Here is a 25,355-nt window from a genome sequence, read left to right as displayed (position 1 = left end):
TCATTTTTATAGTTACTATTTATCGAGCGATACAAAAATGAATCTCTGCATATGAGGAATAGAAAAGATGCTGTAAATCATTTGACCAATCTCTTATTCTGATACAAGCGATAAGTATAAACTTCCGAAATACCTTTAAGTTTATTCAATTTGTTGAAAAGAAGGTAACTCCGTTTCATGCTAATATCGTTTCCTTGCGTTCGTAGATAATTTAAAAACGATAAAAATTTTACAATGCTCCGCAAGGACAAAGGCCCGAAATGGCTGACTTTATTTACCTATTGTCCTTGTGTCTTGTTTTTCTGTACATGATAGTCTACTTTATGAACTACCTTTTTTCCCCTCAAAATTAGCAGCAATTTTCACCTTCGAAATGCGCTTTTGAAGAATTTTTATAGGCCACGTCAAAAGAAAACAAAGAGAGCTGGTATGCTAAGAATAACTGATCTATTTTATAACGCCGAGTGATCATAACATAAAAACTAATAAACTTTGTTTTTTTTATCAGTTTAATGAGTTCAAATTTTGTATTGAAAATGAAAATGGAATATACAATAACGCATCAACAAAAAAAATATGGATAAATCAAGCAACAATTAATCGGAGATAGTATTCATATTCAATTTAATTTATAAATAACTAGCCGGATACTCCTTCTTCATACGGCGGGGAGGAAAAAAACATATTATAACCAATAAATCTATACTGAACCACAGAACAACGTAATACACAAAACTGAAAGACGTATGCCAACACAATAATAATGAAGCTATATTAATTCCAATCTTTTTTATTTATTATTATATTTTCCCTTTTTAGGTGGCTTTACATTATTGGATTAAGCAAAACACATTTTTAGTACTTCATCCCATCAAAATAAACATTAACATTATTCAGTATCATTTGGCATGATGCTATTGTTCGAGGTCAACTCATGAAAATGAAAAAAAAAAAATTGTTGTTTGCTGAGCAAATAATTTTTTGCACTGAATATGGCTGAATTTATAATTAATAACAATAAAAGTAAAATAATGAATAATTTACAGCTCCTATACGTTTGCTAGAATTGTGCTCATTTGTTAACAAAAAAATTATATATCGTAACAAACAAAAGTCTGGGAACAATAAATTTTTAGAAAATTGGGGGTTGATAGGTAGGATGTGTGCATTGATAAAACTTTAGAACAGGGATGGCGAACCAATGGCACGCGACACAATGTTCTGGACACGCCACCGATCACAAAGTTCACTATGAAGCATATTAACAATTAAATAAAAATTCACAAAAACAAACAAAAAAATAAACAATTAACAAAAAAATTTAACAATTTATTGCCAAAAAACAATAACTGTAAAAAACAAGCTAACAATAAATAACTAGGAAAAAAACATTAACAGTTCTGCTTAAACTAGCATCTTACAACCTAATATAGGTCATTTGTCTTCTAATCTGCAACAACAGAAGTCACACTAATGTTACTTTAGGTTGAATTACACGCATAACTGAGACATAGCAAAATGTTTTTTTTTTCATAGTAAATAAAGAGTTTCGAGTTGATAGAATTTAGTATTATTTTTTTCCCAATAATCAAGAAGTCAAAATTATTTGACGGCACGTCTATGACCTCATTAAACAATTTTTTGCAAAAAATGGCACGTTGGTGCATAAAGGTTCGCCACCCCTGCTTTAGAAGATATTACGTTGAAAATTTTTTATAGTATTAAGTGTAATGAAAACAGTTGAATACATTTACGCTTTGGTTTGGTTAGTTTTCCCACCATTCTAAGAAAGTGTCCAATAATTAAAAAAATATTCTTCCTTACCTTTTTATGTACTTAATTCAATTAATAGTACTAGAATTAAGGAAAATAAAAACATATACTTTCTATTAAACTCAAAATGTCAACTTTTCTCGTAATTTTTTTTATTATCAAACAAACGTGAATAATACATTCAATTCAAACAGTAGTTATAAGATAGCAGTGTCGCCTTACGAGTAAAAATATAAAAAATATACTTAAAACTATTGAGTAATTAAAGAGAACACTTAAAAATGTGGGTTTGTTTCAGACCCCCTTGACGGAAAACTGGTGCCTCGCTCCAATTTCGAGAGAGAAATAAAAATTTCTCTGGAAAACAAATTAAGTTTCAGACTAAATAATTTTACTTATCTAGAAACGATATATTTTTGAAGAAAAAAAATTATTTAGTTTATCGAACCTGGTCAAGGTTACAGTATCCTTTGGTCGTACAAGTACACATTTTCATCCACCGTTATAAACAGTGATGTCACCGTTACATATTCATTAGGAACAGCAAGGAATTTCATGTTATAGTCACCATCTCAATGAGGTGCAACCTAGGTATTAAGTCGGAAAATTTATTGAATGAAATTCTAATAAAAATATTTAAGAATTGAAAAAACATCTATTATTACAAAAATAATAATACTTAAGTTGTAAAAAAAGGAATTTTTTCTCCGGAAAAATGTGAAAAACTTCCTGTCAGAAGTGGGATTCGATCCCACGCCCACATTCGTGGACCAGAACACTCATCACTCTGCTATCAGAGCAAGGATCGAACCTTGAGTCTGGCGCCTTAGACCGCTCGGCCATACTGACATGCCTTTGTCTTGGTTTGATTTTAAATAAGGGGGAAATTTATTCGATTAAACAGTGACAAAAATATATATTGAAAAAGCATTTATTATTTAAAAAAAAATAATGCTAAATCCATGAAAAATAAAAATAAATTTCCGGGAAAAATGAGAAAAAAACTTCCAGTCAGAAGTGGGATTCGAACCCACGCCCACATTCGTGGTGCAGAACACTCAGCACTCTGCTATCAGAGCAAGGATCGAACCTTGAGTCTGGCGCCTTAGACCGCTCGGCCATCCTGACATGCCTATGTCTCGGTTTGATTTTAAATAAGGGGGAAATTTATTCGATTAAACAGTGACAAAAATATATATTGAAAAAGCATTTATTATTAAAAAAATAATAATGCTAAATCCATGAAAAATAAAAATAAATTTCCGTGAAAAATGAGGAAAAAACTTCCAGTCAGAAGTGGGATTCGAACCCACGCCCACATTCGTGGACCAGAACACTCAGCACTCTGCTATCAGAGCAAGGATCGAACCTTGAGTCTGGCGCCTTAGACCGCTCGGCCATCCTGACATGCCTATGTCTCGGTTTGATTTTAAATAAGGGGGAAATTTATTCGATTAAACAGTGACAAAAACATATATTGAAAAAGCATTTATTATTAAAAAAATAATAATGCTAAATCCATGAAAAATAAAAATAAATTTCCGTGAAAAATGAGAAAAAAACTTCCAGTCAGAAGTTGGATTCGAACCCACGCCCACATTATGGACCAGAACACTCAGCACTCTGCCATCAGTGCAAGGATCGAACCTTGACTCTGGCGCCTTAGACCGCTCGGCCATCCTGACATGCCTGTGGCGCGGTTTGATTTTAAATAAGGGGGAAATTTATTCGATTAAACAGTGACAAAAATATATATTGAAAAAGCATTTATTATTAAAAAAATATTAATGCTAAATCCATGAAAAATAAAAAATAAATTTCCGTGAAAAATGAGAAAAAAACTTCCAGTCAGAAGTGGGATTCGAACCCACGCCCACATTCGTGGACCAGAACACTCAGCACTCTGCTATCAGAGCAAGGATCGAACCTTGAGTCTGGCGCCTTAGACCGCTCGGCCATACTGACATGCCTATGTCTCGGTTTGATTTTAAATAAGGGGGAAATATATTCGATTAAACAGTGACAAAAATACATATTGAAAAAGCATTTATTATTAAAAAACTAATAATGCTAAATCCATGAAAAATAAAAATAAATTTCCGTGAAAAATGAGAAGAAAACTTCCAGTCAGAAGTGGGATTCGAACCCACGCCCACATTCGTGGACCAGAACACTCAGCACTCTGCCATCAGAGCAGGGATCGAACCTTGAGTCTGGCGCCTTAGACAGCTCGGCCATCCTGACATGCCTATGTCTTGGTTTGATTTTAAATAAGGGGGAAATTTATTCGATTAAACAGTGACAAAAATATATATTGAAAAAGCATTTATTATTAAAAAAAAATAATGCTAAATCCATGAAAAATAAAAATAAATTTCCGGGAAAAATGAGAAAAAAACTTCCTGTCAGAAGTGGGATTCAAACCCACGACCACATTCGTGGAGCAGAACACTCAGCACTCTGCTATCAGAGCAAGGATCGAACCTTGAGTCTGGCGCCTTAGACCGCTCGGCCGTCCTGACATGCCTATGTCTCGGTTTGATTTTAAATAAGGGGGAAATTTATTCGATTAAACAGTGACAAAAATATATATTGAAAAAGCATTTATTATTAAAAAAATAATAATGCTAAATCCATGAAAAATAAAAATAAATTTCCGTGAAAAATGAGGAAAAAACTTCCAGTCAGAAGCGGGATTCGAACCCACGCCCACATTCGTGGACCAGAACACTCAGCACTCTGCTATCAGAGCAAGGATCGAACCTTGAGTCTGGCGCCTTAGACCGCTCGGCCATCCTGACATGCCTATGTCTCGGTTTGATTTTAAATAAGGGGGAAATTTATTCGATTAAACAGTGACAAAAATATATATTGAAAAAGCATTTATTATTAAAAAAATAATAATGCTAAATCCATGAAAAATAAAAAATAAATTTCCGTGAAAAATGAGAAAAAAACTTCCAGTCAGAAGTGGGATTCGAACGCACGCCCACATTCGTGGACCAGAACACTCAGCACTCTGCAATCAGAGCAAGGATCGAACCTTGAGTCTGGCGCCTTAGACCGCTCGGCCATCCTGACATGCCGATGTCTCGGTTTGATTTTAAATAAGGGGGAAATTTATTCGATTAAACAGTGACAAAAATATATATTGAAAAAGCATTTATTATTAAATAAATAATAATGCTAAATCCATGAAAAATTAAAATAAATTTCCGTGAAAAATGAGAAAAAAACTTCCAGTCAGAAGTGGGATTCGAACCCACGCCCACATTCGTGGACCAGAACACTCAGTACTCTGCTATCAGAGCAAGGATCGAACCTTGAGTCTGGCGCCTTAGACCGCTCGGCCATACTGACATGCCTTTGTCTTGGTTTGATTTTAAATAAGGGGGAAATTTATTCGATTAAACAGTGACAAAAATATATATTGAAAAAGCATTTATTATTTAAAAAAAAATAATGCTAAATCCATGAAAAATAAAAATAAATTTCCGGGAAAAATGAGAAAAAAACTTCCAGTCAGAAGTGGGATTCGAACCCACGCCCACATTCGTGGTGCAGAACACTCAGCACTCTGCTATCAGAGCAAGGATCGAACCTTGAGTCTGGCGCCTTAGACCGCTCGGCCATCCTGACATGCCTATGTCTCGGTTTGATTTTAAATAAGGGGGAAATTTATTCGATTAAACAGTGACAAAAATATATATTGAAAAAGCATTTATTATTAAAAAAATAATAATGCTAAATCCATGAAAAATAAAAATAAATTTCCGTGAAAAATGAGGAAAAAACTTCCAGTCAGAAGTGGGATTCGAACCCACGCCCACATTCGTGGACCAGAACACTCAGCACTCTGCTATCAGAGCAAGGATCGAACCTTGAGTCTGGCGCCTTAGACCGCTCGGCCATCCTGACATGCCTATGTCTCGGTTTGATTTTAAATAAGGGGGAAATTTATTCGATTAAACAGTGACAAAAACATATATTGAAAAAGCATTTATTATTAAAAAAATAATAATGCTAAATCCATGAAAAATAAAAATAAATTTCCGTGAAAAATGAGAAAAAAACTTCCAGTCAGAAGTTGGATTCGAACCCACGCCCACATTATGGACCAGAACACTCAGCACTCTGCCATCAGTGCAAGGATCGAACCTTGACTCTGGCGCCTTAGACCGCTCGGCCATCCTGACATGCCTGTGGCGCGGTTTGATTTTAAATAAGGGGGAAATTTATTCGATTAAACAGTGACAAAAATATATATTGAAAAAGCATTTATTATTAAAAAAATATTAATGCTAAATCCATGAAAAATAAAAAATAAATTTCCGTGAAAAATGAGAAAAAAACTTCCAGTCAGAAGTGGGATTCGAACCCACGCCCACATTCGTGGACCAGAACACTCAGCACTCTGCTATCAGAGCAAGGATCGAACCTTGAGTCTGGCGCCTTAGACCGCTCGGCCATACTGACATGCCTATGTCTCGGTTTGATTTTAAATAAGGGGGAAATATATTCGATTAAACAGTGACAAAAATACATATTGAAAAAGCATTTATTATTAAAAAACTAATAATGCTAAATCCATGAAAAATAAAAATAAATTTCCGTGAAAAATGAGAAGAAAACTTCCAGTCAGAAGTGGGATTCGAACCCACGCCCACATTCGTGGACCAGAACACTCAGCACTCTGCCATCAGAGCAGGGATCGAACCTTGAGTCTGGCGCCTTAGACAGCTCGGCCATCCTGACATGCCTATGTCTTGGTTTGATTTTAAATAAGGGGGAAATTTATTCGATTAAACAGTGACAAAAATATATATTGAAAAAGCATTTATTATTAAAAAAAAATAATGCTAAATCCATGAAAAATAAAAATAAATTTCCGGGAAAAATGAGAAAAAAACTTCCTGTCAGAAGTGGGATTCAAACCCACGACCACATTCGTGGAGCAGAACACTCAGCACTCTGCTATCAGAGCAAGGATCGAACCTTGAGTCTGGCGCCTTAGACCGCTCGGCCGTCCTGACATGCCTATGTCTCGGTTTGATTTTAAATAAGGGGGAAATTTATTCGATTAAACAGTGACAAAAATATATATTGAAAAAGCATTTATTATTAAAAAAATAATAATGCTAAATCCATGAAAAATAAAAATAAATTTCCGTGAAAAATGAGGAAAAAACTTCCAGTCAGAAGCGGGATTCGAACCCACGCCCACATTCGTGGACCAGAACACTCAGCACTCTGCTATCAGAGCAAGGATCGAACCTTGAGTCTGGCGCCTTAGACCGCTCGGCCATCCTGACATGCCTATGTCTCGGTTTGATTTTAAATAAGGGGGAAATTTATTCGATTAAACAGTGACAAAAACATATATTGAAAAAGCATTTATTATTAAAAAAATAATAATGCTAAATCCATGAAAAATAAAAATAAATTTCCGTGAAAAATGAGAAAAAAACTTCCAGTCAGAAGTTGGATTCGAACCCACGCCCACATTATGGACCAGAACACTCAGCACTCTGCCATCAGTGCAAGGATCGAACCTTGACTCTGGCGCCTTAGACCGCTCGGCCATCCTGACATGCCTATGTCTCGGTTTGATTTTAAATAAGGGGGAAATTTATTTGATTAAACAGTGGCAAAAATATATATTGAAAAAGAATTTATTATTAAAAAAATAATAATGCTAAATCCATGAAAAATAAAAATAAATTTCCGTGAAAAATGAGAAAAAAACTTCCAGTCAGAAGTGGGATTCGAACCCACGCCAACATTATGGACCAGAACACTCAGCACTCTGCCATCAGAGCAAGGATCGAACCTTGACTCTGGCGCCTTAGACCGCTCGGCCATCCTGACATGCCTGTGTCTCGGTTTGATTTTAAATAAGGGGGAAATTTATTCGATTAAACAGTGACAAAAATATATATTGAAAAAGCATTTATTATTAAAAAAATAATAATGCTAAATCCATGAAAAATATAAATAAATTTCCGTGAAAAATGAGAAAAAAACTTCCAGTCAGAAGTGGGATTCGAACCCACGCCCACATTCGTGGACCAGAACTCTCAGCACTCTGCCATCAGAGCAAGGATCGAACCTTGAGTCTGGCGCCTTAGACCGCTCGGCCATCCTGACATGCCTATGTCTCGGTTTGATTTTAAATAAGGGGGAAATTTATTCGATTAAACAGTGACAAAAATATATATTGAAAAAGCATTTATTATTAAAAAAATAATAATGCTAAATCCATGAAAAATAAAAATAAATTTCCGTGAAAAATGAGAAAAAAACTTCCCGTCAGAAGTGGGATTCGAACCCACGCACATATTCGTGGACCAGAACACTCAGCACTCTGCTATCAGAGCAAGGATCGAACCTTGAGTCTGGCGCCTTAGACCGCTCGGCCATCCTGACATGCCTATGTCTCGGTTTGATTTTAAATAAGGGGGAAATTTTTTCGATTAAACAGTGACAAAAATATATATTGAAAAAGCATTTATTATTAAATAAATAATAATGCTAAATCCATGAAAAATTAAAATAAATTTCCGTGAAAAATGAGAAAAAAACTTCCAGTCAGAAGTGGGATTCGAACCCACGCCCACATTCGTGAACCAGAACACTCAGCACTCTGCTATCAGAGCAAGGATCGAACCTTGAGTCTGGCGCCTTAGACCGCTCGGCCATCCTGACATGCCTATGTCTCGGTTTGATTTTAAATAAGGGGGAAATTTATTCGATTAAACAGTGACAAATATATATATTGAAAAAGCATTTATTATTAAAAAAATAATAATGCTAAATCCATGAAAAATAAAAATAAATTTCCGTGAAAAATGAGAAAAAAACTTCCAGTCAGAAGTGGGATTCGAACCCACGCCCACATTACGGACCAGAACACTCAGCACTCTGCCATCAGAGCAAGGATCGAACCTTGACTCTGGCGCCTTAGACCGCTCGGCCATCCTGACATGCCTATGTCTCGGTTTGATTTTAAATAAGGGGGAAATTTATTCGATTAAACAGTGACAAAAATATATATTGAAAAAGCATTTATTATTAAAAAGATAATAATGCTAAATCCATGAAAAATAAAAATAAATTTCCGTGAAAAATGAGGAAAAAACTTCCAGTCAGAAGTGGGATTCGAACCCACGCCCACATTCGTGGACCAGAACACTCAGCAGTCTGCTATCAGAGCAAGGATCGAACCTTGAGTCTGGCGCCTTAGACCGCTCGGCCATCCTGACATGCCTATGTCTCGGTTTGATTTTAAATAAGGGGGAAATTTATTCGATTAAACAGTGACAAAAATATATATTGAAAAAGCATTTTTTTATTAAAAAAATAATAATGCTAAATCCATGAAAAATAAAAATAAATATCCGTGAAAAATGAGAAAAAAACTTCCATTCAGAAGTGGGATTCGAACCCACGCCCACATTCGTGGACCAGAACTCTCAGCACTCTGCCATCAGAGCAAGGATCGAACCTTGAGTCTGGCGCCTTAGACCGCTCGGCCATCCTGACATGCCTATGTCTCGGTTTGATTTTAAATAAGGGGGAAATTTATTCGATTAAACAGTGACAAAAATATATATTGAAAAAGCATTTATTATTAAAAAAATAATAATGCTAAATCCATGAAAAATAAAAATAAATTTCCGTGAAAAATGAGAAAAAATATCCTGTCAGAAGTGGGATTCGAACCCACGCCCACATTCGTGGACCAGAACTCTCAGCACTCTGCCATCAGAGCAAGGATCGAACCTTGAGTCTGGCGCCTTAGACCGCTCGGCCATCCTGACATGCCTATGTCTCGGTTTGATTTTAAATAAGGGGGAAATTTATTCGATTAAACAGTGACAAAAATATATATTGAAAAAGTATTTTTTTATTAAAAAAATAATAATGCTAAATCCATGAAAAATAAAAATAAATATCCGTGAAAAATGAGAAAAAATATCCTGTCAGAAGTGGGATTCGAACCCACGCCCACATTCGTGGACCAGAACTCTCAGCACTTTGCCATCAGAGCAAGGATCGAACCTTGAGTCTGGCGCCTTAGACCGCTCGGCCATCCTGACATGCCTATGTCTCGGTTTGATTTTAAATAAGGGGGAAATTTATTCGATTAAACAGTGACAAAAATATATATTGAAAAAGCATTTATTATTAAAAAAATAATAATGCTAAATCCATGAAAAATAAAAATAAATTTCCGTGAAAAATGAGAAAAAAACTTCCAGTCAGAAGTGGGATTCGAACCCACGCCCACATTCGTGGACCAGAACACTCAGCAGTCTGCTATCAGAGCAAGGATCGAACCTTGAGTCTGGCGCCTTAGACCGCTCGGCCATCCTGACATGCCTATGTCTCGGTTTGATTTTAAATAAGGGGGAAATTTATTCGATTAAACAGTGACAAAAATATATATTGAAAAAGCATTTATTATTAAAAAAATAATAATGCTAAATCCATGAAAAATAAAAATAAATTTCCGTGAAAAATGAGGAAGAAACTTCCAGTCAGAAGTGGGATTCGAACCTACGCCCACATTCGTGGACCAGAACACTCAGCACTCTGCTATCAGAGCAAGTATCGAACCTTGAGTCTGGCGCCTTAGACCGCTCGGCCATCCTGACATGCCTATGTCTCGGTTTGATTTTAAATAAGGGGGAAATTTATTCGATTAAACAGTGACAAAAATATATATTGAAAAAGCATTTATTATTAAAAAAATAATAATGCTAAATCCATGAAAAATAAAAATAAATTTCCGTGAAAAAATATCCTGTCAGAAGTGGGATTCGAACCCACGCCCACATTCGTGGACCAGAACTCTCAGCACTCTGCCATCAGAGCAAGGATCGAACCTTGACTCTGGCGCCTTAGACCGCTCGGCCATCCTGACATGCCTATGTCTCGGTTTGATTTTAAATAAGGGGGAAATTTATTCGATTAAACAGTGACAAAAATATATATTGAAAAAGCATTTATTATTAAAAAAATAATAATGCTAAATCCATGAAAAATAAAAATAAATTTCCGTGAAAAATGAGGAAAAAACTTCCAGTCAGAAGTGGGATTCGAACCCACGCCCACATTCGTGGACCAGAACACTCAGCAGTCTGCTATCAGAGCAAGGATCGAACCTTGAGTCTGGCGCCTTAGACCGCTCGGCCATCCTGACATGCCTATGTCTCGGTTTGATTTTAAATAAGGGGGAAATTTATTCGATTAAACAGTGACAAAAATATATATTGAAAAAGCATTTTTTTATTAAAAAATAATAATGCTAAATCCATGAAAAATAAAAATAAATATCCGTGAAAAATGAGAAAAAAACTTCCAGTCAGAAGTGGGATTCGAACCCACGCCCACATTCGTGGACCAGAACTCTCAGCACTCTGCCATCAGAGCAAGGATCGAACCTTGAGTCTGGCGCCTTAGACCGCTCGGCCATCCTGACATGCCTATGTCTCGGTTTGATTTTAAATAAGGGGGAAATTTATTCGATTAAACAGTGACAAAAATATATATTGAAAAAGCATTTTTTTATTAAAAAAATAATAATGCTAAATCCATGAAAAATAAAAATAAATATCCGTGAAAAATGAGAAAAAAACTTCCAGTCAGAAGTGGGATTCGAACCCACGCCCACATTCGTGGACCAGAACTCTCAGCACTCTGCTATCAGAGCAAGGATCGAACCTTGAGTCTGGCGCCTTAGACCGCTCGGCCATCCTGACATGCCTGCGGCGCGGTTTGATTTTAAATAAGGGGGAAATTTATTCGATTAAACAGTGACAAAAACATATATTGAAAAAGCATTTATTATTAAAAAAATAATAATGCTAAATCCATGAAAAATAAAAATAAATTTCCGTGAAAAATGAGAAAAAAACTTCCAGTTAGAAGTGGGATTCGAACCCACGCCCACATTATGGACCAGAACACTCAGCACTCTGCCATCAGTGCAAGGATCGAACCTTGACTCTGGCGCCTTAGACCGCTCGGCCATCCTGACATGCCTATGTGTCGGTTTGATTTTAAATAAGGGGGAAATTTATTCGATTAAACAGTGACAAAAATATATATTGAAAAAGAATTTATTATTAAAAAAATAATAATGCTAAATCCATGAAAAATAAAAATAAATTTCCGTGAAAAATGAGAAAAAAACTTCCAGTCAGAAGTGGGATTCGAACCCACGCCCACATTATGGACCAGAACACTCAGCACTCTGCCATCAGAGCAAGGATCGAACCTTGACTCTGGCGCCTTAGACCGCTCGGCCATCCTGACATGCCTATGTCTCGGTTTGATTTTAAATAAGGGGGAAATTTATTCGATTAAACAGTGACAAAAATATATATTGAAAAAGCATTTATTATTAAAAAAATAATAATGCTAAATCCATGAAAAATAAAAATAAATTTCCGTGAAAAATGAGAAAAAAACTTCCAGTCAGAAGTGGGATTCGAACCCACGACCACATTCGTGGACCAGAACACTCAGCACTCTGCAATCAGAGCAAGGATCGAACCTTGAGTCTGGCGCCTTAGACCGCTCGGCCATCCTGACATGCCTATGTCTCGGTTTGATTTTAAATAAGGGGGAAATTAATTCGATTAAACAGTGACAAAAATATATATTGAAAAAGCATTTATTATTAAAAAAATAATAATGTTAAATCCATGAAAAATAAAAATAAATTTCCGAGAAAAAATGAGAAAAAAACTTCCAGTCAGAAGTGGGATTCGAACCCACGCCCACATTCGTGGACCAGTTCACTCAGCACTCTGCTATCAGAGCAAGGATCGAGCCTTGAGTCTGGCGCCTTAGACCGCTCGGCCATCCTGACATGCCTGTGGCGCGGTTTGATTTTAAATAAGGGGGAAATTTATTCGATTAAACAGTGACAAAAATATATATTGAAAAAGCATTTATTATTAAAAAAATAATAATGCTAAATCCATGAAAAATAAAAAATAAATTTCCGTGAAAAATGAGAAAAAAACTTCCAGTCAGAAGTGGGATTCGAACCCACGCCCACATTCGTGGACCAGAACACTCAGCACTCTGCAATCAGAGCAAGGATCGAACCTTGAGTCTGGCGCCTTAGACCGCTCGGCCATCCTGACATGCCGATGTCTCGGTTTGATTTTAAATAAGGGGGAAATTTATTCGATTAAACAGTGACAAAAATATATATTGAAAAAGCATTTATTATTAAATAAAAAATAATGCTAAATCCATGACAAATTAAAATAAATTTCCGTGAAAAATGAGAAAAAAACTTCCAGTCAGAAGTGGGATTCGAACTCACGCCCACATTCGTGGACCAGAACACTCAGCACTCTGCCATCAGAGCAGGGATCGAACCTTGAGTCTGGCGCCTTAGACAGCTCGGCCATCCTGACAAGCCTATGTCTTGGTTTGATTTTAAATAAGGGGGAAATTTATTCGATTAAACAGTGACAAAAATATATATTGAAAAAGCATTTATTATTTAAAAAAAAATAATGCTGAATCCATGAAAAATAAAAATAAATTTCCGGGAAAAATGAGAAAAAACTTCCAGTCAGAAGTGGGATTCGAACCCACGCCCACATTCGTGGTGCAGAACACTCAGCACTCTGCTATCAGAGCAAGGATCGAACCTTGAGTCTGGCGCCTTAGACCGCTCGGCCATCCTGACATGCCTATGTCTCGGTTTGATTTTAAATAAGGGGGAAATTTATTCGATTAAACAGTGACAAAAATATATATTGAAAAAGCATTTATTATTAAAAAAATAATAATGCTAAATCCATGAAAAATAAAAATAAATTTCCGTGAAAAATGAGGAAAAAACTTCCAGTCAGAAGTGGGATTCGAACCCACGCCCACATTCGTGGACCAGAACACTCAGCACTCTGCTATCAGAGCAAGGATCGAACCTTGAGTCTGGCGCCTTAGACCGCTCGGCCATCCTGACATGCCTATGTCTCGGTTTGATTTTAAATAAGGGGGAAATTTATTCGATTAAACAGTGACAAAAACATATATTGAAAAAGCATTTATTATTAAAAAAATAATAATGCTAAATCCATGAAAAATAAAAATAAATTTCCGTGAAAAATGAGAAAAAAACTTCCAGTCAGAAGTTGGATTCGAACCCACGCCCACATTATGGACCAGAACACTCAGCACTCTGCCATCAGTGCAAGGATCGAACCTTGACTCTGGCGCCTTAGACCGCTCGGCCATACTGACATGCCTATGTCTCGGTTTGATTTTAAATAAGGGGGAAATTTATTCGATTAAACAGTGACAAAAATACATATTGAAAAAGCATTTATTATTAAAAAAATAATAATGCTAAATCCATGAAAAATAAAAATAAATTTCCGTGAAAAATGAGAAAAAAACTTCCAGTCAGAAGTGGGATTCGAACCCACGACCACATTCGTGGACCAGAACACTCAGCACTCTGCAATCAGAGCAAGGATCGAACCTTGAGTCTGGCGCCTTAGACCGCTCGGCCATCCTGACATGCCTATGTCTCGGTTTGATTTTAAATAAGGGGGAAATTTATTCGATTAAACAGTGACAAAAATATATATTGAAAAAGCATTTTTTTATTAAAAAAATAATAATGCTAAATCCATGAAAAATAAAAATAAATATCCGTGAAAAATGAGAAAAAAACTTCCAGTCAGAAGTGGGATTCGAACCCACGCCCACATTCGTGGACCAGAACTCTCAGCACTCTGCTATCAGAGCAAGGATCGAACCTTGAGTCTGGCGCCTTAGACCGCTCGGCCATCCTGACATGCCTGCGGCGCGGTTTGATTTTAAATAAGGGGGAAATTTATTCGATTAAACAGTGACAAAAACATATATTGAAAAAGCATTTATTATTAAAAAAATAATAATGCTAAATCCATGAAAAATAAAAATAAATTTCCGTGAAAAATGAGAAAAAAACTTCCAGTTAGAAGTGGGATTCGAACCCACGCCCACATTATGGACCAGAACACTCAGCACTCTGCCATCAGTGCAAGGATCGAACCTTGACTCTGGCGCCTTAGACCGCTCGGCCATCCTGACATGCCTATGTGTCGGTTTGATTTTAAATAAGGGGGAAATTTATTCGATTAAACAGTGACAAAAATATATATTGAAAAAGAATTTATTATTAAAAAAATAATAATGCTAAATCCATGAAAAATAAAAATAAATTTCCGTGAAAAATGAGAAAAAAACTTCCAGTCAGAAGTGGGATTCGAACCCACGCCCACATTATGGACCAGAACACTCAGCACTCTGCCATCAGAGCAAGGATCGAACCTTGACTCTGGCGCCTTAGACCGCTCGGCCATCCTGACATGCCTATGTCTCGGTTTGATTTTAAATAAGGGGGAAATTTATTCGATTAAACAGTGACAAAAATATATATTGAAAAAGCATTTATTATTAAAAAAATAATAATGCTAAATCCATGAAAAATAAAAATAAATTTCCGTGAAAAATGAGAAAAAAACTTCCAGTCAGAAGTGGGATTCGAACCCACGACCACATTCGTGGACCAGAACACTCAGCACTCTGCAATCAGAGCAAGGATCGAACCTTGAGTCTGGCGCCTTAGACCGCTCGGCCATCCTGACATGCCTATGTCTCGGTTTGATTTTAAATAAGGGGGAAATTAATTCGATTAAACAGTGACAAAAATATATATTGAAAAAGCATTTATTATTAAAAAAATAATAATGTTAAATCCATGAAAAATAAAAATAAATTTCCGAGAAAAAATGAGAAAAAAACTTCCAGTCAGAAGTGGGATTCGAACCCACGCCCACATTCGTGGACCAGTTCACTCAGCACTCTGCTATCAGAGCAAGGATCGAGCCTTGAGTCTGGCGCCTTAGACCGCTCGGCCATCCTGACATGCCTGTGGCGCGGTTTGATTTTAAATAAGGGGGAAATTTATTCGATTAAACAGTGACAAAAATATATATTGAAAAAGCATTTATTATTAAAAAAATAATAATGCTAAATCCATGAAAAATAAAAAATAAATTTCCGTGAAAAATGAGAAAAAAACTTCCAGTCAGAAGTGGGATTCGAACCCACGCCCACATTCGTGGACCAGAACACTCAGCACTCTGCAATCAGAGCAAGGATCGAACCTTGAGTCTGGCGCCTTAGACCGCTCGGCCATCCTGACATGCCGATGTCTCGGTTTGATTTTAAATAAGGGGGAAATTTATTCGATTAAACAGTGACAAAAATATATATTGAAAAAGCATTTATTATTAAATAAAAAATAATGCTAAATCCATGACAAATTAAAATAAATTTCCGTGAAAAATGAGAAAAAAACTTCCAGTCAGAAGTGGGATTCGAACCCACGCCCACATTCGTGGACCAGAACACTCAGCACTCTGCCATCAGAGCAGGGATCGAACCTTGAGTCTGGCGCCTTAGACAGCTCGGCCATCCTGACAAGCCTATGTCTTGGTTTGATTTTAAATAAGGGGGAAATTTATTCGATTAAACAGTGACAAAAATATATATTGAAAAAGCATTTATTATTTAAAAAAAAATAATGCTGAATCCATGAAAAATAAAAATAAATTTCCGGGAAAAATGAGAAAAAACTTCCAGTCAGAAGTGGGATTCGAACCCACGCCCACATTCGTGGTGCAGAACACTCAGCACTCTGCTATCAGAGCAAGGATCGAACCTTGAGTCTGGCGCCTTAGACCGCTCGGCCATCCTGACATGCCTATGTCTCGGTTTGATTTTAAATAAGGGGGAAATTTATTCGATTAAACAGTGACAAAAATATATATTGAAAAAGCATTTATTATTAAAAAAATAATAATGCTAAATCCATGAAAAATAAAAATAAATTTCCGTGAAAAATGAGGAAAAAACTTCCAGTCAGAAGTGGGATTCGAACCCACGCCCACATTCGTGGACCAGAACACTCAGCACTCTGCTATCAGAGCAAGGATCGAACCTTGAGTCTGGCGCCTTAGACCGCTCGGCCATCCTGACATGCCTATGTCTCGGTTTGATTTTAAATAAGGGGGAAATTTATTCGATTAAACAGTGACAAAAACATATATTGAAAAAGCATTTATTATTAAAAAAATAATAATGCTAAATCCATGAAAAATAAAAATAAATTTCCGTGAAAAATGAGAAAAAAACTTCCAGTCAGAAGTTGGATTCGAACCCACGCCCACATTATGGACCAGAACACTCAGCACTCTGCCATCAGTGCAAGGATCGAACCTTGACTCTGGCGCCTTAGACCGCTCGGCCATACTGACATGCCTATGTCTCGGTTTGATTTTAAATAAGGGGGAAATTTATTCGATTAAACAGTGACAAAAATACATATTGAAAAAGCATTTATTATTAAAAAAATAATAATGCTAAATCCATGAAAAATAAAAATAAATTTCCGTGAAAAATGAGAAAAAAACTTCCAGTCAGAAGTGGGATTCGAACCCACGACCACATTCGTGGACCAGAACACTCAGCACTCTGCAATCAGAGCAAGGATCGAACCTTGAGTCTGGCGCCTTAGACCGCTCGGCCATCCTGACATGCCTATGTCTCGGTTTGATTTTAAATAAGGGGGAAATTAATTCGATTAAACAGTGACAAAAATATATATTGAAAAAGCATTTATTATTAAAAAAATAATAATGTTAAATGCATGAAAAATAAAAATAAATTTCCGAGAAAAAATGAGAAAAAAACTTCCAGTCAGAAGTGGGATTCGAACCCACGCCCACATTCGTGGACCAGAACACTCAGCACTCTGCTATCAGAGCAAGGATCGAGCCTTGAGTCTGGCGCCTTAGACCGCTCGGCCATCCTGACATGCCTGTGGCGCGGTTTGATTTTAAATAAGGGGGAAATTTATTCGATTAAACAGTGACAAAAATATATATTGAAAAAGCATTTATTATTAAAAAAATAATAATGCTAAATCCATGAAAAATAAAAAATAAATTTCCGTGAAAAATGAGAAAAAAACTTCCAGTCAGAAGTGGGATTCGAACCCACGCCCACATTCGTGGACCAGAACACTCAGCACTCTGCAATCAGAGCAAGGATCGAACCTTGAGTCTGGCGCCTTAGACCGCTCGGCCATCCTGACGTGCCGATGTCTCGGTTTGATTTTAAATAAGGGGGAAATTTATTCGATTAAACAGTGACAAAAATATATATTGAAAAAGCATTTATTATTAAATAAAAAATAATGCTAAATCCATGACAAATTAAAATAAATTTCCGTGAAAAATGAGAAAAAAACTTCCAGTCAGAAGTGGGATTCGAACCCACGCCCACATTCGTGGACCAGAACACTCAGCACTCTGCTATCAGAGCAAGGATCGAACCTTGAGTCTGGCGCCTTAGACCGCTCGGCCATACTGACATGCCTATGTCTCGGTTTGATTTTAAATAAGGGGGAAATTTATTCGATTAAACAGTGACAAAAATACATATTGAAAAAGCATTTATTATTAAAAAAATAATAATTCTAAATCCATGAAAAATAAAAATAAATTTCCGTGAAAAATGAGAAGAAAACTTCCAGTCAGAAGTGGGATTCGAACCCACGCCCACATTCGTGGACCAGAACACTCAGCACTCTGCCATCAGAGCAGGGATCGAACCTTGAGTCTGGCGCCTTAGACCGCTCGGCCATCCTGACATGCCTATGTCTCGGTTTGATTTTAAATAAGGGGGAAATTTTTTCGATTAAACAGTGACAAAAATATATATTGAAAAAGCATTTATTATTAAATAAATAATAATGCTAAATCCATGAAAAATTAAAATAAATTTCCGTGAAAAATGAGAAAAAAACTTCCAGTCAGAAGTGGGATTCGAACCCACGCCCACATTCGTGAACCAGAACACTCAGCACTCTGCTATCAGAGCAAGGATCGAACCTTGAGTCTGGCGCCTTTGACCGCTCGGCCATCCTGACATGCCTATGTCTCGGTTTGATTTTAAATAAGGGGGAAATTTATTCGATTAAACAGTGACAAATATATATATTGAAAAAGCATTTATTATTAAAAAAATAATAATGCTAAATCCATGAAAAATAAAAATAAATTTCCGTGAAAAATGAGAAAAAAACTTCCAGTCAGAAGTGGGATTCGAACCCACGCCCACATTACGGACCAGAACACTCAGCACTCTGCCATCAGAGCAAGGATCGAACCTTGACTCTGGCGCCTTAGACCGCTCGGCCATCCTGACATGCCTATGTCTCGGTTTGATTTTAAATAAGGGGGAAATTTATTCGATTAAACAGTGACAAAAATATATATTGAAAAAGCATTTATTATTAAAAAGATAATAATGCTAAATCCATGAAAAATAAAAATAAATTTCCGTGAAAAATGAGGAAAAAACTTCCAGTCAGAAGTGGGATTCGAACCCACGCCCACATTCGTGGACCAGAACACTCAGCAGTCTGCTATCAGAGCAAGGATCGAACCTTGAGTCTGGCGCCTTAGACCGCTCGGCCATCCTGACATGCCTATGTCTCGGTTTGATTTTAAATAAGGGGGAAATTTATTCGATTAAACAGTGACAAAAATATATATTGAAAAAGCATTTTTTTATTAAAAAAATAATAATGCTAAATCCATGAAAAATAAAAATAAATATCCGTGAAAAATGAGAAAAAAACTTCCAGTCAGAAGTGGGATTCGAACCCACGCCCACATTCGTGGACCAGAACTCTCAGCACTCTGCCATCAGAGCAAGGATCGAACCTTGAGTCTGGCGCCTTAGACCGCTCGGCCATCCTGACATGCCTATGTCTCGGTTTGATTTTAAATAAGGGGGAAATTTATTCGATTAAACAGTGACAAAAATATATATTGAAAAAGCATTTATTATTAAAAAAATAATAATGCTAAATCCATGAAAAATAAAAATAAATTTCCGTGAAAAATGAGAAAAAATATCCTGTCAGAAGTGGGATTCGAACCCACGCCCACATTCGTGGACCAGAACTCTCAGCACTCTGCCATCAGAGCAAGGATCGAACCTTGAGTCTGGCGCCTTAGACCGCTCGGCCATCCTGACATGCCTATGTCTCGGTTTGATTTTAAATAAGGGGGAAATTTATTCGATTAAACAGTGACAAAAATATATATTGAAAAAGTATTTTTTTATTAAAAAAATAATAATGCTAAATCCATGAAAAATAAAAATAAATATCCGTGAAAAATGAGAAAAAATATCCTGTCAGAAGTGGGATTCGAACCCACGCCCACATTCGTGGACCAGAACTCTCAGCACTTTGCCATCAGAGCAAGGATCGAACCTTGAGTCTGGCGCCTTAGACCGCTCGGCCATCCTGACATGCCTATGTCTCGGTTTGATTTTAAATAAGGGGGAAATTTATTCGATTAAACAGTGACAAAAATATATATTGAAAAAGCATTTATTATTAAAAAAATAATAATGCTAAATCCATGAAAAATAAAAATAAATTTCCGTGAAAAATGAGAAAAAAACTTCCAGTCAGAAGTGGGATTCGAACCCACGCCCACATTCGTGGACCAGAACACTCAGCAGTCTGCTATCAGAGCAAGGATCGAACCTTGAGTCTGGCGCCTTAGACCGCTCGGCCATCCTGACATGCCTATGTCTCGGTTTGATTTTAAATAAGGGGGAAATTTATTCGATTAAACAGTGACAAAAATATATATTGAAAAAGCATTTATTATTAAAAAAATAATAATGCTAAATCCATGAAAAATAAAAATAAATTTCCGTGAAAAATGAGGAAGAAACTTCCAGTCAGAAGTGGGATTCGAACCTACGCCCACATTCGTGGACCAGAACACTCAGCACTCTGCTATCAGAGCAAGTATCGAACCTTGAGTCTGGCGCCTTAGACCGCTCGGCCATCCTGACATGCCTATGTCTCGGTTTGATTTTAAATAAGGGGGAAATTTATTCGATTAAACAGTGACAAAAATATATATTGAAAAAGCATTTATTATTAAAAAAATAATAATGCTAAATCCATGAAAAATAAAAATAAATTTCCGTGAAAAAATATCCCGTCAGAAGTGGGATTCGAACCCACGCCCACATTCGTGGACCAGAACTCTCAGCACTCTGCCATCAGAGCAAGGATCGAACCTTGACTCTGGCGCCTTAGACCGCTCGGCCATCCTGACATGCCTATGTCTCGGTTTGATTTTAAATAAGGGGGAAATTTATTCGATTAAACAGTGACAAAAATATATATTGAAAAAGCATTTATTATTAAAAAAATAATAATGCTAAATCCATGAAAAATAAAAATAAATTTCCGTGAAAAATGAGGAAAAAACTTCCAGTCAGAAGTGGGATTCGAACCCACGCCCACATTCGTGGACCAGAACACTCAGCAGTCTGCTATCAGAGCAAGGATCGAACCTTGAGTCTGGCGCCTTAGACCGCTCGGCCATCCTGACATGCCTATGTCTCGGTTTGATTTTAAATAAGGGGGAAATTTATTCGATTAAACAGTGACAAAAATATATATTGAAAAAGCATTTTTTTATTAAAAAATAATAATGCTAAATCCATGAAAAATAAAAATAAATATCCGTGAAAAATGAGAAAAAAACTTCCAGTCAGAAGTGGGATTCGAACCCACGCCCACATTCGTGGACCAGAACTCTCAGCACTCTGCCATCAGAGCAAGGATCGAACCTTGAGTCTGGCGCCTTAGACCGCTCGGCCATCCTGACATGCCTATGTCTCGGTTTGATTTTAAATAAGGGGGAAATTTATTCGATTAAACAGTGACAAAAATATATATTGAAAAAGCATTTATTATTAAAAAAATAATAATGCTAAATCCATGAAAAATAAAAATAAATTTCCGTGAAAAATGAGAAAAAATATCCTGTCAGAAGTGGGATTCGAACCCACGCCCACATTCGTGGACCAGAACTCTCAGCACTCTGCCATCAGAGCAAGGATCGAACCTTGAGTCTGGCGCCTTAGACCGCTCGGCCATCCTGACATGCCTATGTCTCGGTTTGATTTTAAATAAGGGGGAAATTTATTCGATTAAACAGTGACAAAAATATATATTGAAAAAGCATTTTTTTATTAAAAAAATAATAATGCTAAATCCATGAAAAATAAAAATAAATATCCGTGAAAAATGAGAAAAAAACTTCCAGTCAGAAGTGGGATTCGAACCCACGCCCACATTCGTGGACCAGAACTCTCAGCACTCTGCTATCAGAGCAAGGATCGAACCTTGAGTCTGGCGCCTTAGACCGCTCGGCCATCCTGACATGCCTGCGGCGCGGTTTGATTTTAAATAAGGGGGAAATTTATTCGATTAAACAGTGACAAAAACATATATTGAAAAAGCATTTATTATTAAAAAAATAATAATGTTAAATCCATGAAAAATAAAAATAAATTTCCGTGAAAAATGAGAAAAAAACTTCCAGTTAGAAGTGGGATTCGAACCCACGCCCACATTATGGACCAGAACACTCAGCACTCTGCCATCAGTGCAAGGATCGAACCTTGACTCTGGCGCCTTAGACCGCTCGGCCATCCTGACATGCCTATGTGTCGGTTTGATTTTAAATAAGGGGGAAATTTATTCGATTAAACAGTGACAAAAATATATATTGAAAAAGAATTTATTATTAAAAAAATAATAATGCTAAATCCATGAAAAATAAAAATAAATTTCCGTGAAAAATGAGAAAAAAACTTCCAGTCAGAAGTGGGATTCGAACCCACGCCCACATTATGGACCAGAACACTCAGCACTCTGCCATCAGAGCAAGGATCGAACCTTGACTCTGGCGCCTTAGACCGCTCGGCCATCCTGACATGCCTATGTCTCGGTTTGATTTTAAATAAGGGGGAAATTTATTCGATTAAACAGTGACAAAAATATATATTGAAAAAGCATTTATTATTAAAAAAATAATAATGCTAAATCCATGAAAAATAAAAATAAATTTCCGTGAAAAATGAGAAAAAAACTTCCAGTCAGAAGTGGGATTCGAACCCACGACCACATTCGTGGACCAGAACACTCAGCACTCTGCAATCAGAGCAAGGATCGAACCTTGAGTCTGGCGCCTTAGACCGCTCGGCCATCCTGACATGCCTATGTCTCGGTTTGATTTTAAATAAGGGGGAAATTAATTCGATTAAACAGTGACAAAAATATATATTGAAAAAGCATTTATTATTAAAAAAATAATAATGTTAAATCCATGAAAAATAAAAATAAATTTCCGAGAAAAAATGAGAAAAAAACTTCCAGTCAGAAGTGGGATTCGAACCCACGCCCACATTCGTGGACCAGAACACTCAGCACTCTGCTATCAGAGCAAGGATCGAGCCTTGAGTCTGGCGCCTTAGACCGCTCGGCCATCCTGACATGCCTGTGGCGCGGTTTGATTTTAAATAAGGGGGAAATTTATTCGATTAAACAGTGACAAAAATATATATTGAAAAAGCATTTATTATTAAAAAAATAATAATGCTAAATCCATGAAAAATAAAAAATAAATTTCCGTGAAAAATGAGAAAAAAACTTCCAGTCAGAAGTGGGATTCGAACCCACGCCCACATTCGTGGACCGGAACACTCAGCACTCTGCAATCAGAGCAAGGATCGAACCTTGAGTCTGGCGCCTTAGACCGCTCGGCCATCCTGACATGCCGATGTCTCGGTTTGATTTTAAATAAGGGGGAAATTTATTCGATTAAACAGTGACAAAAATATATATTGAAAAAGCATTTATTATTAAATAAAAAATAATGCTAAATCCATGACAAATTAAAATAAATTTCCGTGAAAAATGAGAAAAAAACTTCCAGTCAGAAGTGGGATTCGAACCCACGCCCACATTCGTGGACCAGAACACTCAGCACTCTGCCATCAGAGCAGGGATTGAACCTTGAGTCTGGCGCCTTAGACAGCTCGGCCATCCTGACAAGCCTATGTCTTGGTTTGATTTTAAATAAGGGGGAAATTTATTCGATTAAACAGTGACAAAAATATATATTGAAAAAGCATTTATTATTTAAAAAAAAATAATGCTGAATCCATGAAAAATAAAAATAAATTTCCGGGAAAAATGAGAAAAAACTTCCAGTCAGAAGTGGGATTCGAACCCACGCCCACATTCGTGGTGCAGAACACTCAGCACTCTGCTATCAGAGCAAGGATCGAACCTTGAGTCTGGCGCCTTAGACCGCTCGGCCATCCTGACATGCCTATGTCTCGGTTTGATTTTAAATAAGGGGGAAATTTATTCGATTAAACAGTGACAAAAATATATATTGAAAAAGCATTTATTATTAAAAAAATAATAATGCTAAATCCATGAAAAATAAAAATAAATTTCCGTGAAAAATGAGGAAAAAACTTCCAGTCAGAAGTGGGATTCGAACCCACGCCCACATTCGTGGACCAGAACACTCAGCACTCTGCTATCAGAGCAAGGATCGAACCTTGAGTCTGGCGCCTTAGACCGCTCGGCCATCCTGACATGCCTATGTCTCGGTTTGATTTTAAATAAGGGGGAAATTTATTCGATTAAACAGTGACAAAAACATATATTGAAAAAGCATTTATTATTAAAAAAATAATAATGCTAAATCCATGAAAAATAAAAATAAATTTCCGTGAAAAATGAGAAAAAAACTTCCAGTCAGAAGTTGGATTCGAACCCACGCCCACATTATGGACCAGAACACTCAGCACTCTGCCATCAGTGCAAGGATCGAACCTTGACTCTGGCGCCTTAGACCGCTCGGCCATACTGACATGCCTATGTCTCGGTTTGATTTTAAATAAGGGGGAAATTTATTCGATTAAACAGTGACAAAAATACATATTGAAAAAGCATTTATTATTAAAAAAATAATAATGCTAAATCCATGAAAAATAAAAATAAATTTCCGTGAAAAATGAGAAAAAAACTTCCAGTCAGAAGTGGGATTCGAACCCACGACCACATTCGTGGACCAGAACACTCAGCACTCTGCAATCAGAGCAAGGATCGAACCTTGAGTCTGGCGCCTTAGACCGCTCGGCCATCCTGACATGCCTATGTCTCGGTTTGATTTTAAATAAGGGGGAAATTAATTCGATTAAACAGTGACAAAAATATATATTGAAAAAGCATTTATTATTAAAAAAATAATAATGTTAAATGCATGAAAAATAAAAATAAATTTCCGAGAAAAAATGAGAAAAAAACTTCCAGTCAGAAGTGGGATTCGAACCCACGCCCACATTCGTGGACCAGAACACTCAGCACTCTGCTATCAGAGCAAGGATCGAGCCTTGAGTCTGGCGCCTTAGACCGCTCGGCCATCCTGACATGCCTGTGGCGCGGTTTGATTTTAAATAAGGGGGAAATTTATTCGATTAAACAGTGACAAAAATATATATTGAAAAAGCATTTATTATTAAAAAAATAATAATGCTAAATCCATGAAAAATAAAAAATAAATTTCCGTGAAAAATGAGAAAAAAACTTC

The 25,355-nt window shown here is 36.6% G+C and overlaps 40 non-coding genes across 40 annotated transcripts; all 40 read right to left on the bottom strand.

Annotated features, from left to right (window-relative positions):
* Window positions 1-3,061: 3,061 nt before the first annotated feature.
* On the bottom strand, window positions 3,062-3,180 carry TRNAL-CAA (transfer RNA leucine (anticodon CAA)). Its single transcript has 2 exons — window positions 3,143-3,180; window positions 3,062-3,107 (listed from the first exon to the last, which is right to left on the bottom strand). It is a non-coding gene; the product is annotated as a tRNA-Leu (tRNA).
* A 439-nt stretch (window positions 3,181-3,619) lies between these two features.
* Window positions 3,620-3,738, bottom strand: TRNAL-CAA (transfer RNA leucine (anticodon CAA)). Its single transcript has 2 exons — window positions 3,701-3,738; window positions 3,620-3,665 (listed from the first exon to the last, which is right to left on the bottom strand). It is a non-coding gene; the product is annotated as a tRNA-Leu (tRNA).
* Window positions 3,739-5,014: 1,276 nt separating this feature from the next.
* Window positions 5,015-5,133, bottom strand: TRNAL-CAA (transfer RNA leucine (anticodon CAA)). Its single transcript has 2 exons — window positions 5,096-5,133; window positions 5,015-5,060 (listed from the first exon to the last, which is right to left on the bottom strand). It is a non-coding gene; the product is annotated as a tRNA-Leu (tRNA).
* Window positions 5,134-5,572: 439 nt separating this feature from the next.
* TRNAL-CAA (transfer RNA leucine (anticodon CAA)) lies at window positions 5,573-5,691 on the bottom strand. Its single transcript has 2 exons — window positions 5,654-5,691; window positions 5,573-5,618 (listed from the first exon to the last, which is right to left on the bottom strand). It is a non-coding gene; the product is annotated as a tRNA-Leu (tRNA).
* A 439-nt stretch (window positions 5,692-6,130) lies between these two features.
* TRNAL-CAA (transfer RNA leucine (anticodon CAA)) lies at window positions 6,131-6,249 on the bottom strand. Its single transcript has 2 exons — window positions 6,212-6,249; window positions 6,131-6,176 (listed from the first exon to the last, which is right to left on the bottom strand). It is a non-coding gene; the product is annotated as a tRNA-Leu (tRNA).
* Window positions 6,250-7,801: 1,552 nt separating this feature from the next.
* Window positions 7,802-7,920, bottom strand: TRNAL-CAA (transfer RNA leucine (anticodon CAA)). Its single transcript has 2 exons — window positions 7,883-7,920; window positions 7,802-7,847 (listed from the first exon to the last, which is right to left on the bottom strand). It is a non-coding gene; the product is annotated as a tRNA-Leu (tRNA).
* A 996-nt stretch (window positions 7,921-8,916) lies between these two features.
* TRNAL-CAA (transfer RNA leucine (anticodon CAA)) lies at window positions 8,917-9,035 on the bottom strand. The gene is made up of 2 exons: window positions 8,998-9,035; window positions 8,917-8,962 (listed from the first exon to the last, which is right to left on the bottom strand). It is a non-coding gene; the product is annotated as a tRNA-Leu (tRNA).
* A 439-nt stretch (window positions 9,036-9,474) lies between these two features.
* Window positions 9,475-9,593, bottom strand: TRNAL-CAA (transfer RNA leucine (anticodon CAA)). Its single transcript has 2 exons — window positions 9,556-9,593; window positions 9,475-9,520 (listed from the first exon to the last, which is right to left on the bottom strand). It is a non-coding gene; the product is annotated as a tRNA-Leu (tRNA).
* Window positions 9,594-9,753: 160 nt separating this feature from the next.
* TRNAL-CAA (transfer RNA leucine (anticodon CAA)) lies at window positions 9,754-9,872 on the bottom strand. Its single transcript has 2 exons — window positions 9,835-9,872; window positions 9,754-9,799 (listed from the first exon to the last, which is right to left on the bottom strand). It is a non-coding gene; the product is annotated as a tRNA-Leu (tRNA).
* A 160-nt stretch (window positions 9,873-10,032) lies between these two features.
* TRNAL-CAA (transfer RNA leucine (anticodon CAA)) lies at window positions 10,033-10,151 on the bottom strand. The gene is made up of 2 exons: window positions 10,114-10,151; window positions 10,033-10,078 (listed from the first exon to the last, which is right to left on the bottom strand). It is a non-coding gene; the product is annotated as a tRNA-Leu (tRNA).
* Window positions 10,152-10,859: 708 nt separating this feature from the next.
* On the bottom strand, window positions 10,860-10,978 carry TRNAL-CAA (transfer RNA leucine (anticodon CAA)). Its single transcript has 2 exons — window positions 10,941-10,978; window positions 10,860-10,905 (listed from the first exon to the last, which is right to left on the bottom strand). It is a non-coding gene; the product is annotated as a tRNA-Leu (tRNA).
* Window positions 10,979-11,138: 160 nt separating this feature from the next.
* On the bottom strand, window positions 11,139-11,257 carry TRNAL-CAA (transfer RNA leucine (anticodon CAA)). Its single transcript has 2 exons — window positions 11,220-11,257; window positions 11,139-11,184 (listed from the first exon to the last, which is right to left on the bottom strand). It is a non-coding gene; the product is annotated as a tRNA-Leu (tRNA).
* A 161-nt stretch (window positions 11,258-11,418) lies between these two features.
* TRNAL-CAA (transfer RNA leucine (anticodon CAA)) lies at window positions 11,419-11,537 on the bottom strand. Its single transcript has 2 exons — window positions 11,500-11,537; window positions 11,419-11,464 (listed from the first exon to the last, which is right to left on the bottom strand). It is a non-coding gene; the product is annotated as a tRNA-Leu (tRNA).
* Window positions 11,538-12,253: 716 nt separating this feature from the next.
* On the bottom strand, window positions 12,254-12,372 carry TRNAL-CAA (transfer RNA leucine (anticodon CAA)). The gene is made up of 2 exons: window positions 12,335-12,372; window positions 12,254-12,299 (listed from the first exon to the last, which is right to left on the bottom strand). It is a non-coding gene; the product is annotated as a tRNA-Leu (tRNA).
* Window positions 12,373-12,813: 441 nt separating this feature from the next.
* On the bottom strand, window positions 12,814-12,932 carry TRNAL-CAA (transfer RNA leucine (anticodon CAA)). Its single transcript has 2 exons — window positions 12,895-12,932; window positions 12,814-12,859 (listed from the first exon to the last, which is right to left on the bottom strand). It is a non-coding gene; the product is annotated as a tRNA-Leu (tRNA).
* A 717-nt stretch (window positions 12,933-13,649) lies between these two features.
* On the bottom strand, window positions 13,650-13,768 carry TRNAL-CAA (transfer RNA leucine (anticodon CAA)). Its single transcript has 2 exons — window positions 13,731-13,768; window positions 13,650-13,695 (listed from the first exon to the last, which is right to left on the bottom strand). It is a non-coding gene; the product is annotated as a tRNA-Leu (tRNA).
* A 438-nt stretch (window positions 13,769-14,206) lies between these two features.
* Window positions 14,207-14,325, bottom strand: TRNAL-CAA (transfer RNA leucine (anticodon CAA)). The gene is made up of 2 exons: window positions 14,288-14,325; window positions 14,207-14,252 (listed from the first exon to the last, which is right to left on the bottom strand). It is a non-coding gene; the product is annotated as a tRNA-Leu (tRNA).
* A 161-nt stretch (window positions 14,326-14,486) lies between these two features.
* TRNAL-CAA (transfer RNA leucine (anticodon CAA)) lies at window positions 14,487-14,605 on the bottom strand. Its single transcript has 2 exons — window positions 14,568-14,605; window positions 14,487-14,532 (listed from the first exon to the last, which is right to left on the bottom strand). It is a non-coding gene; the product is annotated as a tRNA-Leu (tRNA).
* A 716-nt stretch (window positions 14,606-15,321) lies between these two features.
* Window positions 15,322-15,440, bottom strand: TRNAL-CAA (transfer RNA leucine (anticodon CAA)). The gene is made up of 2 exons: window positions 15,403-15,440; window positions 15,322-15,367 (listed from the first exon to the last, which is right to left on the bottom strand). It is a non-coding gene; the product is annotated as a tRNA-Leu (tRNA).
* A 441-nt stretch (window positions 15,441-15,881) lies between these two features.
* On the bottom strand, window positions 15,882-16,000 carry TRNAL-CAA (transfer RNA leucine (anticodon CAA)). The gene is made up of 2 exons: window positions 15,963-16,000; window positions 15,882-15,927 (listed from the first exon to the last, which is right to left on the bottom strand). It is a non-coding gene; the product is annotated as a tRNA-Leu (tRNA).
* A 717-nt stretch (window positions 16,001-16,717) lies between these two features.
* TRNAL-CAA (transfer RNA leucine (anticodon CAA)) lies at window positions 16,718-16,836 on the bottom strand. Its single transcript has 2 exons — window positions 16,799-16,836; window positions 16,718-16,763 (listed from the first exon to the last, which is right to left on the bottom strand). It is a non-coding gene; the product is annotated as a tRNA-Leu (tRNA).
* A 438-nt stretch (window positions 16,837-17,274) lies between these two features.
* TRNAL-CAA (transfer RNA leucine (anticodon CAA)) lies at window positions 17,275-17,393 on the bottom strand. The gene is made up of 2 exons: window positions 17,356-17,393; window positions 17,275-17,320 (listed from the first exon to the last, which is right to left on the bottom strand). It is a non-coding gene; the product is annotated as a tRNA-Leu (tRNA).
* A 161-nt stretch (window positions 17,394-17,554) lies between these two features.
* TRNAL-CAA (transfer RNA leucine (anticodon CAA)) lies at window positions 17,555-17,673 on the bottom strand. The gene is made up of 2 exons: window positions 17,636-17,673; window positions 17,555-17,600 (listed from the first exon to the last, which is right to left on the bottom strand). It is a non-coding gene; the product is annotated as a tRNA-Leu (tRNA).
* A 161-nt stretch (window positions 17,674-17,834) lies between these two features.
* Window positions 17,835-17,953, bottom strand: TRNAL-CAA (transfer RNA leucine (anticodon CAA)). Its single transcript has 2 exons — window positions 17,916-17,953; window positions 17,835-17,880 (listed from the first exon to the last, which is right to left on the bottom strand). It is a non-coding gene; the product is annotated as a tRNA-Leu (tRNA).
* Window positions 17,954-18,113: 160 nt separating this feature from the next.
* On the bottom strand, window positions 18,114-18,232 carry TRNAL-CAA (transfer RNA leucine (anticodon CAA)). The gene is made up of 2 exons: window positions 18,195-18,232; window positions 18,114-18,159 (listed from the first exon to the last, which is right to left on the bottom strand). It is a non-coding gene; the product is annotated as a tRNA-Leu (tRNA).
* Window positions 18,233-18,392: 160 nt separating this feature from the next.
* TRNAL-CAA (transfer RNA leucine (anticodon CAA)) lies at window positions 18,393-18,511 on the bottom strand. Its single transcript has 2 exons — window positions 18,474-18,511; window positions 18,393-18,438 (listed from the first exon to the last, which is right to left on the bottom strand). It is a non-coding gene; the product is annotated as a tRNA-Leu (tRNA).
* A 717-nt stretch (window positions 18,512-19,228) lies between these two features.
* Window positions 19,229-19,347, bottom strand: TRNAL-CAA (transfer RNA leucine (anticodon CAA)). The gene is made up of 2 exons: window positions 19,310-19,347; window positions 19,229-19,274 (listed from the first exon to the last, which is right to left on the bottom strand). It is a non-coding gene; the product is annotated as a tRNA-Leu (tRNA).
* A 161-nt stretch (window positions 19,348-19,508) lies between these two features.
* On the bottom strand, window positions 19,509-19,627 carry TRNAL-CAA (transfer RNA leucine (anticodon CAA)). Its single transcript has 2 exons — window positions 19,590-19,627; window positions 19,509-19,554 (listed from the first exon to the last, which is right to left on the bottom strand). It is a non-coding gene; the product is annotated as a tRNA-Leu (tRNA).
* Window positions 19,628-19,786: 159 nt separating this feature from the next.
* Window positions 19,787-19,905, bottom strand: TRNAL-CAA (transfer RNA leucine (anticodon CAA)). The gene is made up of 2 exons: window positions 19,868-19,905; window positions 19,787-19,832 (listed from the first exon to the last, which is right to left on the bottom strand). It is a non-coding gene; the product is annotated as a tRNA-Leu (tRNA).
* Window positions 19,906-20,065: 160 nt separating this feature from the next.
* TRNAL-CAA (transfer RNA leucine (anticodon CAA)) lies at window positions 20,066-20,184 on the bottom strand. The gene is made up of 2 exons: window positions 20,147-20,184; window positions 20,066-20,111 (listed from the first exon to the last, which is right to left on the bottom strand). It is a non-coding gene; the product is annotated as a tRNA-Leu (tRNA).
* A 160-nt stretch (window positions 20,185-20,344) lies between these two features.
* TRNAL-CAA (transfer RNA leucine (anticodon CAA)) lies at window positions 20,345-20,463 on the bottom strand. The gene is made up of 2 exons: window positions 20,426-20,463; window positions 20,345-20,390 (listed from the first exon to the last, which is right to left on the bottom strand). It is a non-coding gene; the product is annotated as a tRNA-Leu (tRNA).
* A 708-nt stretch (window positions 20,464-21,171) lies between these two features.
* On the bottom strand, window positions 21,172-21,290 carry TRNAL-CAA (transfer RNA leucine (anticodon CAA)). Its single transcript has 2 exons — window positions 21,253-21,290; window positions 21,172-21,217 (listed from the first exon to the last, which is right to left on the bottom strand). It is a non-coding gene; the product is annotated as a tRNA-Leu (tRNA).
* Window positions 21,291-21,450: 160 nt separating this feature from the next.
* Window positions 21,451-21,569, bottom strand: TRNAL-CAA (transfer RNA leucine (anticodon CAA)). Its single transcript has 2 exons — window positions 21,532-21,569; window positions 21,451-21,496 (listed from the first exon to the last, which is right to left on the bottom strand). It is a non-coding gene; the product is annotated as a tRNA-Leu (tRNA).
* Window positions 21,570-21,728: 159 nt separating this feature from the next.
* TRNAL-CAA (transfer RNA leucine (anticodon CAA)) lies at window positions 21,729-21,847 on the bottom strand. The gene is made up of 2 exons: window positions 21,810-21,847; window positions 21,729-21,774 (listed from the first exon to the last, which is right to left on the bottom strand). It is a non-coding gene; the product is annotated as a tRNA-Leu (tRNA).
* Window positions 21,848-22,008: 161 nt separating this feature from the next.
* Window positions 22,009-22,127, bottom strand: TRNAL-CAA (transfer RNA leucine (anticodon CAA)). Its single transcript has 2 exons — window positions 22,090-22,127; window positions 22,009-22,054 (listed from the first exon to the last, which is right to left on the bottom strand). It is a non-coding gene; the product is annotated as a tRNA-Leu (tRNA).
* Window positions 22,128-22,843: 716 nt separating this feature from the next.
* On the bottom strand, window positions 22,844-22,962 carry TRNAL-CAA (transfer RNA leucine (anticodon CAA)). Its single transcript has 2 exons — window positions 22,925-22,962; window positions 22,844-22,889 (listed from the first exon to the last, which is right to left on the bottom strand). It is a non-coding gene; the product is annotated as a tRNA-Leu (tRNA).
* A 161-nt stretch (window positions 22,963-23,123) lies between these two features.
* Window positions 23,124-23,242, bottom strand: TRNAL-CAA (transfer RNA leucine (anticodon CAA)). Its single transcript has 2 exons — window positions 23,205-23,242; window positions 23,124-23,169 (listed from the first exon to the last, which is right to left on the bottom strand). It is a non-coding gene; the product is annotated as a tRNA-Leu (tRNA).
* A 997-nt stretch (window positions 23,243-24,239) lies between these two features.
* On the bottom strand, window positions 24,240-24,358 carry TRNAL-CAA (transfer RNA leucine (anticodon CAA)). Its single transcript has 2 exons — window positions 24,321-24,358; window positions 24,240-24,285 (listed from the first exon to the last, which is right to left on the bottom strand). It is a non-coding gene; the product is annotated as a tRNA-Leu (tRNA).
* Window positions 24,359-24,796: 438 nt separating this feature from the next.
* TRNAL-CAA (transfer RNA leucine (anticodon CAA)) lies at window positions 24,797-24,915 on the bottom strand. Its single transcript has 2 exons — window positions 24,878-24,915; window positions 24,797-24,842 (listed from the first exon to the last, which is right to left on the bottom strand). It is a non-coding gene; the product is annotated as a tRNA-Leu (tRNA).
* Window positions 24,916-25,076: 161 nt separating this feature from the next.
* Window positions 25,077-25,195, bottom strand: TRNAL-CAA (transfer RNA leucine (anticodon CAA)). The gene is made up of 2 exons: window positions 25,158-25,195; window positions 25,077-25,122 (listed from the first exon to the last, which is right to left on the bottom strand). It is a non-coding gene; the product is annotated as a tRNA-Leu (tRNA).
* Between the last annotated feature and the right edge of the window lie 160 nt (window positions 25,196-25,355).

This window comes from Parasteatoda tepidariorum, chromosome 9 (assembly GCF_982258835.1).
Source record: "Parasteatoda tepidariorum strain Cologne lab strain chromosome 9, Ptep-v5.0, whole genome shotgun sequence".
NCBI lineage: Eukaryota > Metazoa > Arthropoda > Arachnida > Araneae > Theridiidae > Parasteatoda > Parasteatoda tepidariorum.
This window is presented reverse-complemented; position numbering and strand designations above follow the sequence as displayed.